At 41.6% G+C, this 11377-nt stretch overlaps 1 long non-coding RNA gene across 1 annotated transcript; it reads left to right on the top strand.

Annotated features, from left to right (window-relative positions):
- The first annotated feature begins 9036 nt into the window (after nt 1-9036).
- On the top strand, nt 9037-9628 carry LOC147250477 (uncharacterized). Its single transcript, XR_015119055.1, has 3 exons — nt 9037-9104; nt 9412-9481; nt 9608-9628. It is a non-coding gene; the product is annotated as an uncharacterized LOC147250477 (long non-coding RNA).
- The last annotated feature ends 1749 nt before the right edge of the window (nt 9629-11377 follow it).

The raw sequence follows: 11377 nt of genomic DNA, 5'->3' as shown, positions 1-11377 counted from the left end.
CTGTTCAACTTCTCACAATAACGCGAAACAGAAGGAGACTTAGTAGACGTCAAGACGCCAACAGCGAACTACATTGCGGCATGACGGCCTACTAACGATTGTCATAGATGATTTTGTACTTTGTTTTTTATTGAGAAGTACACAGGCACAGGGCCAATGAAATGCAGTTGACATCCAACAAGAGGTGCAAAGAGATACATTTAAATACCCAAGTGTAGGCTTTGTAGACCATAGAGATAAAGTATGTACAGTGTATAATTAGATAAATGGGCATATTGACTACCAAACCCATTCTCCTTGCTGTTTCCTTGTTTGTTTAATCATGAGTGGACATCGATAATGTAATATATGCCATATATGTGTGTGTGTCTTTAAGAGAGAGTTGACAACACAGCTGTTAAGGACGTTTTTTGGAGGAGTCGCATGCTACCTTACCGTTATTTTTACCTGTCTCCAGGTTACACAGTAAAGTTCTTAAATTGGAATATACCCTTTTGTGTGGATGTTGAATCACTTTACATGGTGTCAGAAGCACTTGACGGACGCATCGCTTCAGAAAGATGACCAAGTTTAATCCTCCGTATAGTTTTGCATTTGATCGCTCAAATGAATGGGGAGACTGGAAGCAGTGTTTCCAACGCTACCATCTGGCGACAAAACTAAACAGAGAGGATAGAGAATTTCAAGTCAGTTCCCTGATATATGCTATGGGCCAGGAGGCTGAAAACATTTTCAAGTTATTCGCGTCAGCTGGGGATGATCAAAAGAAGTTGGACGTGTTAGGAAAATACAACGAGTACTTTTTCCCCAAACGGAATGTAATCCACAAGCATGGCTGTTTCCACCAGAGAGTACAGCAGCCCTGGTGAGAAAGTTGAAATGTTTATCAGAGCTCTTTATGATTTATCAGAACACTGTCACTTTAGGGCAATAAGAGATGAGCACATACATGACCGCATAGTTGTGGGCATTTTGGACAAAGAGCTGTCACGCAAACTACAGCTAGAGGCAGCCTTTACTTTAACCCAAACTATTCAGACCATTCGCCAGTCTGAGGAGATGATTTCACAAGTGCACCAGCAGCAAGGGGAGGTGTGCATGGCACCACGTTGTGGAAAACCACACTGGCAAGGCAAGGCAAGGCAATTTTATTTGTAGAGCCCATTTTCACAAACAGTTTGTCTCAAAGGGCTTCACATGGCATCATAACAACATCCTCTGCCCTTTGACCCTCACATCGACTGAGGAAAAACTCCATAGAAAACCCTTTTAACAGGGAAAAATCTGAGAAACCTCAGGGTGAGCAACAGAGGAGGGATGCCTCACCCAGGACGGACAGACGTGCAGTAGATGTTGTTACAGACAAGAAAACAGTTTACAATGCAGAATGTGAGAAACATGGAAATGTTAATAACAGTTGAAGAAGGAAGCTTCTGGAAGGGGAGGCAGGGAGAGCAAGCCAGCTTGATGGGGGAAAAATAGTTTGCACTGGTAAAAATAAGAGGAAGTGGCGGAGAACAAGGAGGACCAAAATGTGGAGGGTGTGGAAAAATGAAGCACAAAGACCAGGAAAAGAGCCAAGCCCTGAAATCGACATGCAATGCAAAATGCAAAAAGGTGGGTCACTGGGAGAGAAAATGTCACACTAAATCAATAAGAGAAGTGACAGGGACAAAGACTGTTGCACAGACTCCATACTTCCAAGGTTCAGTCACAAACACAGACAGAGCTAATGATCAGTGGACTGTAGATGTTCATTGGAGAAACACCTGTTAAATGCCAAATTGATACTGGGGCAGATCTAAATATAATGGAGGAAGAAACATTCAACAAGCTATGCCCTAAGCAAATGCTTAGGATTTGTTGATTTGTTTGTTGCTGATGCAGTTGAATTTTCCACCGATGAGCAGTCCCGGTGGTTAGTTAGTTTGTTTGGGAAAGTTTTAAGCCCATGCACAGTGCAAAGAGAAACATTACTCATTCCTTGTGTATGTCATCCACAGCCTGACTGCAAACAATCTGCTTGGCAGAGACACAGCATGTGCAATGGGGCTAGCTAAGCGCATTGAAAAAGTGCACAGTGCATTTGGGGAGCATGGCACCCTCAAGACTGACCCAGTGAAAATAGCGACTTTGTCTCTATATTTAGCGAGTTTTCAGACCCCTCTAGCGACTAGCGCCAAATCTAGCAACTTTTGTGGTGTAACTGGAGACTTTTGGAGACTCTGAGGATAAAGCACGATCACCTACTCTTCTCAACGAGCAGCGTGTGCTGCCATGAGCCTCTCCCTCGTCCCACAGCACCCACAGGTGGCCCAGTCCTCATGCATCACCAGAGTCCCTCCCAACTGCAGTCAAAGGAGACGTGTCCACTCCTCTGCATCCAGACTGCAAATGAATTGTGCATGCGCGAAGCTGCAGCTGGATGATTTTCATTTTCATTTAGATTTAGATTGTACAAACTATTTAAAATGTTACAGTTAAAATGTTAACGTTTTACTGTGATTTGTTGTCGTTTAAAACCAAACAAAACTTTAAAAAACTTACAAAAAACAAAAACAACCACAAAATCAAACCTCAGTAACTCCGCCAAATTGTCTCAATTGGGTCATTTTTGCTGGTCCCAAGCCCGGATAAAGGAGGAGGGTTGGTATTGTGACATTAAAAAAAACAAAACAAGAATCGACAGAAGAAAGCTCATTTGTACTTATAAACATATTTGGGTGTTTTTTACTCACTTTTTGTCTCTCATTGTTCCTCTCTCTTACTGCCTCCATTACAATTTGGCCAATTCTGTAAATTAGGCAATGAGGTCATTTAGCGACTTTTAGGACAGCTAAGCTGCACAAAGCCATGTGTGGCACTGCGGAGATCTGCTGCGGGGCACACTGCTATGGCGGATAATAATGGAGCACTTGTCAAAGTTAATGCTGCAATGTAGCATCGCTGTGGCGTATATTATTAAACCTGATTCCACTGTGTACTCTCATGGCACTTTATTAGCAACCTCCTCGTAACAACATAAGTAACTACCTCCCGGCCCCCAACACTCTCCGGCCGGATAAGCAGAGCTGGAGAAATCAAGGCCACTCTCTCCGCGCTCGCGGCACCTCTTTCAGTGGAAATGAGCCACAATGCCTGATTTAGCATGTGACAGCGGGCTTCCGCTTCTGCTGCTCAGGATCACGAACGGGTCCCCCTCTGTGTAGAGCTGAGCTGCAGCTCACATAGAGGCAGGGATGAGCCAGAGGACAACCGCTGCTTCAAACCAGAACCATAGCAACCTGCCTGCCATCCGGTTAGAGACACCAAGAGCAGGCTGTGCAGGCAGAGAGTGGCCAAGTTTCTGCCGGAAAAAAGCACTGAGACGAGTGGAGACATAAGAGTAGAGAGCCCGCAGCTAACGTTGACTTTATGCATGTTTACAGCAGAGAGCAGGAGGGAGGACAGACGCCTCACTCTGAAGGGGTTTTGTAATTCTCTGCAATGTTGCGCTGTTAATTGTTACAAATATATGATGATTACTCGACTAATGGACTCAATTTTATAAAGCGCTTTTCACCTTAGTGGCACTCAAAGCGCTTTACAGTGTCATCTCATTCACCCATTTACACACACACTCACACACTGATGGTGAAGGCCGCCGTGCAAGGTGCCAACCTATTCATCAAGAGCAATTACGGTTTCAGTATCTTGCTCAAGGACACTGCGACATGATCACCGGGGTCAAGGATCAAACCAGCAACCCTTCGGTTGCCACTCTACCCCTGAGCCATGCTGGGTGGCATGGCTCAGGGGTAGAGTGGCTTGGACTAAGGACTATAAATTGACCAGGAAAATCTCTGGTGGGGCAGCACAAAATTAGATAACTTTAGATAATATATTGAGGCTAAAGTAACTTTCTGTGCTTTTTTAGGGAAGCTTTGAATTTGAGTTTGGATGTTTGCATGTTAGCAGGCAGTTTTTGATTTTCACTGCTTGTCTGTTCTGTTTAGGCAACAAGGCTGGGGCTGCGCAATTTTGAGGGACCAAGACTACATTCAGGATTCCAACCAGTGGCACTGTATGTCCATAACTGTCAACTGCCATATAATAGCCCATTATTGTAGTGTGGCCCTCTAAAATTACTGGCTTCATTTACATTTATTTAAGATATTTTTAAATTAAATTAAATTAAATTCAGGTTATGGTGGCCTACCAACATTTTAAACAGCTTATTATCCATCTAGACAAAGTCTTTGAGAATAGTTGTGAATGTACTCAAAATTTTAGATGGTCAGATAAATTTAGACAATAGATTTAATCAAAGTTAGGGTTCTCTGTCTTTAGAAATAGGTTTCTCATGCAAAAAGTGTTGTTACTCTGCAGAGACTATCGCCATATTTGTCAGGCATGTCAAGGAACACAGGAATCTCACCAACTTTACATTTTCTTGTGGGGTTGTTAGGTGTCCTTGTAGTTTTAGGACTGCCACTGCCCTTCAGGTTCACATGTATCCCAGTCACTCAAAGCCTAAACCAGCTGTCACCAGATCTCACAGATGTATTGATTTGACCTGCCATATTGAGGGATATGCCTTCACTTCCACAAACGTTCCCACTTTATGTGAACATTTAAAGTGGCACATCAGAGATGGTAAGAAAACTGAATGCCCTTTTAAGAATTGCAAAAAGAATTTCAGGGTGAGGTCTTCTTTCCTGTCACAAGTAAGCAGAAAGCATTCAGTTGGGCAGGTTGCCTATCCAGGTAGTGTGTCTGGTGGTATTTCTGATGCTGTTGATGGGAATGACGGTGGCACAGACAATGGAGAATTTGGGGGTTGGTGAGAGTTCCTCAAGCAAAGTAGAAGGAGATGTATTTATGACAATCTTAGCCGTCCTCTTTCTTAGAATGCAAGCAAAGATGCTTTTGCCAGCCACCAAAATCTCAGCATTAATTGGAGAGTTCCAAGAACTACATGCAAATGAGATGGCACATGTACTGACTAAAGTCAGTGAAGAATTGGAAAAACTTGGGATACCTGGAAATAGAACCTATGAAATAGTGGCTGGGCTATCAAAAGAAAATTTACTAAAGATGTACAATGAGGGTGTGTTCCGAATAGATCAAACTAGAAAGTCATTTTTCAAGAGGAGTTTCAGTTGTGTTGAGCCAACTCAGGTTTATCTTGGTATTGATCCTAATGGTTAGGAGCGTCTGCCAGTATGTGCCACTTAAAGACACTAAAAGCACTGCTGAGCCATCCATCAGTTTGGGAATAGTACAGCGCCGCAAAGATGCATCCTCTGTGAGACCCACATGTGTTTGAGGATGTGCATGATGGTAAAAACTGTAGAAAGAATATCCTCTTGTAAAATATACCTTCCTCTTTCTCAATCATCTTATATCAGGATGCTTTTGAAGTTGTGAACCCCCTTGGATCAGGCAAAAAGAAGGAAACACTCCAGGCTGTCAACATGACAATGGCTGAAATACTGCCGCATAATAGATCCACAATAGACCCCATCCATGCAGTTGGTGATGTAGTAAGTGATCTAAAGGAGATTGAGGAATCTGGCATTGTTTTAGACAATGATGAGACTTTGCAGGAGACAGTGATAGCAATTGTAGCTGACAACCTGGGGTCACATTCTATTGGTGGGTTTACAGAAAACTTCAGAAACTTCCCAAACTTTTGTAAATATTGCCTTATTGATCGAGAAAGTTTTGAAAAGTACCTCACAAAGCTTGGCCCAGTAAGGACAAGAGAAATCTATGAAAACAGAGTTAAGGAGTTGTCCAAGGGTCAGGAAGTTATCATAGAGGGTGTTACAGTAAGTTTGACTCAATTTTCAACCAACTAAGACATTTTCATGTCTGCCAACCAGGCCTCTCACCATGCCTGGGGCATGATCTGTTTGAGGGGATTGTGTCAGCTGATCCTGCATTGTATATCAAGAACCTGGTGTCTGTTGGGAAAAGCTTTTCATATGTTCAGTTGAATAGGAGCATATCTCAGCTGAAGTTTCATGGCAGTGATGCTAGTGAGGCTATGTGAGGTGAGGCCAAATGGTCAGCACTTGGGTTGGAGTGCTGCTCTGAACTGGTGCTTATTGTGCCTTCTCCCTATTCTTGTTGGTGATCGGATCAAGAATCCATTGGAAGACCAAGCCTGGCAGTTGTGTCTAAAGCTCAGGGAGATAGTAAAGCTGATTTGTACACCTAAGATCCATGCCAACCAGGTGGTATATCTCAAGATTCTCATTAGGGATTCTCTACAGTCTAGAATAGCTCTTTTTCCAGACAAGCCTGCCAAGCCAAAACACCACTTCCTAGTCCACTATCCAGATCTTATACTAAAATTTGGTCCTCTCATTCACCTCTGGACATTGTGCTTTGAGAGTAAACATTCATATTTTAAGCAGTGTGGGCGAAAGCTCCTTAACTTTAAAAATCTTGGTAGCACTTTGGCAGAAAGGCACCAGTTGCTGGAAGCCTATCTTCACTGGGGGACTATCCCTCCCCCCCATTCTCCAAGTAGGTCAGGCAAATTAATTTGATGGCCAAATGTATAATGCCGCAATTCAGGAAGCTGTGAGGTTCAGGGGCTTGATTAAAGTCACCACAGTCGCAATGGCAACTGTGACATACAAAGGTGCAACATACAGAAAGGGCATGACTGTTGTTCTTGCTGTCAACAATAGTTGCTATGTGCTCGGTAAGATTGTTATAATAACTGTCACAGAAAAAGGTTTATTTTGTGTTTGAGAAATATCAGTCAGTGCCAGTGTTGGACCTTGGTGTGCACTGCCTACAACATGACTGTGAAACTCAGTATGTTTGTGCAGGCACCGACAGTCTTGCTGACTATTACCCGTTGCCTGTGTATAAGCAGTTTGATCTTGATCTTGTCGTGCTTCATCATTCTGTCTTTCTAGGTGAAAAGTAATGGAGGACATAATAAGAGGGACCCTTCCCCATCTGGATGGCAAGACGTCGGGGACTCTTCTTGAAAATTTGTCCACAATGGGAGTGTGGGAGGCTGATGACTTCGTGTACATCAGAGAGGATGATCTTAAACATCTGCTGTCCATCGTTGAATTGCAGAAAACTCCTTCATAAATTAAACAACAGAGGTGAAATACTTTTGTTAATGTAAATAGTATAAATAAAAAAGGCTACATCTTAAATGTTGGTGTGCAGTCCAGGGATCCAATACAGGACTTGAAAGTGTGGAAATGTATGTAAATTAATTTTGATAATCTCCAGGTCTTAAAAAGTTTGGCGATTGCCCAAACGTAATTCCCCTAAAAGTATGGTTAAATATTGCTGTTCATTCCTGATAAACATATGACTAAACATTTTCTTTAGCTGTAGGCTCACTGTCATTAAGATATTTTTAGCATGGGCACACAGATATCAATTTTTCACTGCTGATACAGATTGCTGAAGTTGTTATGCAACACTTTTCCTGAACAGAATAGACTTAGGTGATTAGTTTGGGGCCATTTTACAAAAATGATCAAGATGTAATCCATTTTTCTTCACTGGAGAGATCTAACATCTTTCCACATGTCAAAATACAAAAAACAAGCCTGTTTCATTTCACATATGTTACACATAGTATTGGGGAAATTCTATGATAGCCTATGAAAACCCTGTTTTAGCCTGGTATACGCCAGATATCCCATACCAGTATCAATGCATGCCTAATTGTTTGTTGTTGATAATCTTTAGCTATTGATTCATATATTTTTGTGAAATTGTAATATTGCCCAACAACCAACAAAATAACTTTTCATTGAAACCCAACCAAAATCACCAAATCTTGTCTGGAAATAAAGGTCAGGAAGAAATATGGGCATTTTAAAAACAGTTTTGACAACCTAGGCAGTCTTGACCTACAGTATATATTCATGAAACAAGCAAGTTGAACTTTGCAACATTCTTATTCTGATGTAACCCCAACAGATCAGTTCAAAGCTATGTTCTAATGATATGGATAACATATAAACACAAACAGAGTAAATTTCAGTTTTTCTGTTACTATATTAAATTCACTCGCTATAAATGAAATTGACAGTTACTTTCTCAACCCACTTGCCTTAGTTTTTCTGTTTTTGTCTGTTTTTGTTCTTTAGTTAATGACGGCCAACTAAACAGTCAGCCAAGTGACACTGTGGAGTCTAACATGATCACACTGACTCTGAAACCAGTGTCTGAGTTAGAAGCCTCTTCAGACACGCAGTTCCCACTTCTGCCTACGCACTCTGTTCCTGTGCAGCACAGTACATGGACCTCAACATTCCAAGTACCTTAGGACAATTCCAGATCAAATCTAAGGAGATGTGTTAAACAGAGGGAGATTGTAGATGCCATCAGAGAAATCTGTGTAGATCCAACTCTGCGTCAGTGTGCAGTAGTAGCAAAGGCCATTGTTGAACAATATCCTGACAGTTTTGAAGACAGAACAGATGAAGGACATCAAATGGGACACTTCACTTTGTGTTCACAACTGAAAACAAGAGTAGACAATCTGAACGGGAACAACACCCTTGCACGGCTGAGAAAACCAAAAAGGCCTCCTGTGACGGTGGAGAACAGCCAGCCAGCACTATCAAGAAAATGTGCAAAAAGAGACAGCTATGGCTATATAAACTGGCAGCCAAGCGAGCTACCTGAGGGGGAAACAAGACAGTCTCTATGTGAGAAGAAAGAAGAGCTTAAAAGCATTTTCACCCAAGAGGGCCAAAAAGGAGCAGATAGAGGAAGCGTGGATGAGCTGATGATGATCACTTATGAGTCCCAACGTCATACCATTAATGCAATACCTGCACTTAGCATGCAACAACTAAAGAGTGAATGGCCTTTCCTGTTCATGAAGAGGTTCCTGATCCAGCATTTCAGGCTGAACCAGAATCAGGACTCAGGGAGTCCATTGCTGGAAAAGGAAGAAGGCGTTCCATTTCTTCAAGGCTCAGCTGCTGCGCTGGAGAAAAGAGGTGAGGACAGTCCTCGGTGACATCGAAAGAGAATCCGGAGATGTGGACCCTGGCTTTGCAGCAGTATTGGTGATGATGGCCTACTTCAAAGAAAAAAAAGATTCACTTTTCCTTCTGGCTGATGTAAGTAATTGTTGATATTTCTATGATAAGGTGCAGGTTATTTAGATGTTTATGGAGTGTTTTCTTAGTATTTCATTGTGGGGAAATTGGGACACACTTCAACTGTTTAGATTGTTGTAGAGTTAGGAGAGAGAAATTAAGAAATCAAAACATTCAGCTCCAGCTCTGGCTTCTGTATTACTGATTTGTAAATTTCTCAATTAAATCTACAAAATCCCATGTTCTTATTGTTTTTATTTGCATTTTCTCTTTGTGTGATTTCAGATCTGAGCATTTTTTTCCCCTTCATGTTTATTTGTTCATACAGGTAACCTCCACCCAGGCAGATGTGGAGACCCAGCTTTCCCTGCCCAGCATGTCAAGGATAATCCTGCAAGGTCAGATTTCTATACTTACTTGCACAATCATTAGGCTAACACAAGATATTTTGCACTTGCACTTGCACCAGACTAACGCCTGACTTCTTCCACAATTAACACAAGATGTATTTAATCCCAAACTAGGACATGAAGAGACAGACACAGACTCAAACTCACATGAGAATGTAAGTGACAATATGTATTTTTTCTATTAATTAATCAAGTTCTGGAAATGTGTACAGAGCTAATTGAGACTACATGCGCTTCAACAGAACACTCACATTCACTGCTCTAGTTTCAGCTTAGTCAGCCTTCTTGACATACCAGAAGTTTACGTAGAAACAGAGATGCGATAGTTTCTTTGCACAACATCAGACTTGGATTTAGATCCAAAGTTTATTTATTCTTAATGAGACAAATATACAACTTCGTCACAGTTTCAAAATGGTACAGAGGAAGACAGTGGCCCTGAATCCACACGTCGCTTCATTCATCAGGAACTTCACTGAATATTTTTGGCAGAATCATTAAGGTAAGAGTATTAATTGTAAGAGCATTAACTGGGTAGATAGGAATGTGCACTTAATCAACTACACTGGTTAAATAATGGTGCAAATGTCTGTCTGTCCATCGTCTTCTGCTTATCCGGGTCCGGGGGGCAGCGCTTCAGGAGGGAGGCCCAGACGGCTCTCACCCCAGCTACTGCCACCAGCTCCCCCAGGGGGATCCCCAGGCGTTCCCTGGCTAGGCCAGAGATATAATCCCTCCACCTTGTCCTGGGTCGGCCACAAGGCCTCCTCCCAGTGGGACCTGTCTGGAACACCTCTAACGGGAGGCGTCCAGAAGGTATCCTGACCAGATGCCCGACCCACCTCAGCTGACTCCTCTTGACGTGGAGGAGCAGCAGCTCTACTCTGACCCCCTCCTGGATGTCCGAGCTCCTCACCCTATCTCTAAGGCTGACCCAGCCACCCTGCAGAGGAACCAAAATAAAACCTGTATTTCACAGTGCTACTGTAAATACAGTGCAGTCTGTAAGTCTTGAGTTCAGAGATAATTTTTTGTTTTTTTGCTATTGGGTTGGTTGTGTTGTAATATTTCATACACTCAGCCTTTTAAAAATTCCTATGTCTAGTGTAATCAGAGTGCAGAAGAGCCCTCCTGTGCCTTTGCAGATTCTCTCAAAGGTTTTTTAATAATGTTAAGCATTTTAGATTAATTTCCTGCCTCAGTGATTGATTTGTGTTGTCACTTTTGCAGGACTATCACAAGTGCTGTCAACTCATATCTTTGCCGCTGCCACCACCACCCTCCTCATCTGGCCCCCACCATCACCACCACCCTGCATATTCCAATGTCTTTCATAAATGTGCTGTTGTTGAATTTTAAATAATTGTTCTTCGAGGAAAAGAACCCTTGTTTAGTTAATGGTTAATAAAAAACGTGGTTAATTACAGATTGCTTACTCGAATGAATATGCATCTATTCCATTGTTTTACCTTTTATCCAATCTCTTTTTTTTTACCTGTCCCTGTTACAAGTATTTTCAAATGATAATTTGATAGCAGACTTGCCATTGCTAGTCTTGTGAACAGATGTTTTTTATTTTTGTATTATTCTGGTTGTGTTGTATTGAATTGTATTGTATTGTGTGCTGTATTGCACAATAAAGTTTATTCATAGTTAGTCTTAAAATGTCATTTTTCTTATTTTACACCAACAGCTAAATAACAGTAGTTGATTGTAATAAATACAGTAGTATATGCTTTAGGTTAAACAGTTGCACTGTAAAATAAATTACAGTAACATTTCCATAGCAGTATAATACTGTACTTTATTTTACAGTGTTTTAAAAAAAACAGTATAATACTGTACTTTTTTAATAATATGCTAAGAAGGGTAACAGTACAATAC

Source organism: Aulostomus chinensis, chromosome 13 (genome assembly GCF_037954235.1).
Source record: "Aulostomus chinensis isolate RoL2024-O1b breed Wild chromosome 13, RoL_Achi_v1.0, whole genome shotgun sequence".
Lineage (NCBI taxonomy): Eukaryota > Metazoa > Chordata > Actinopteri > Syngnathiformes > Aulostomidae > Aulostomus > Aulostomus chinensis.
Note: the sequence above shows the minus strand (reverse complement) of the source record. Positions and strands in the feature narration are given on the sequence as shown.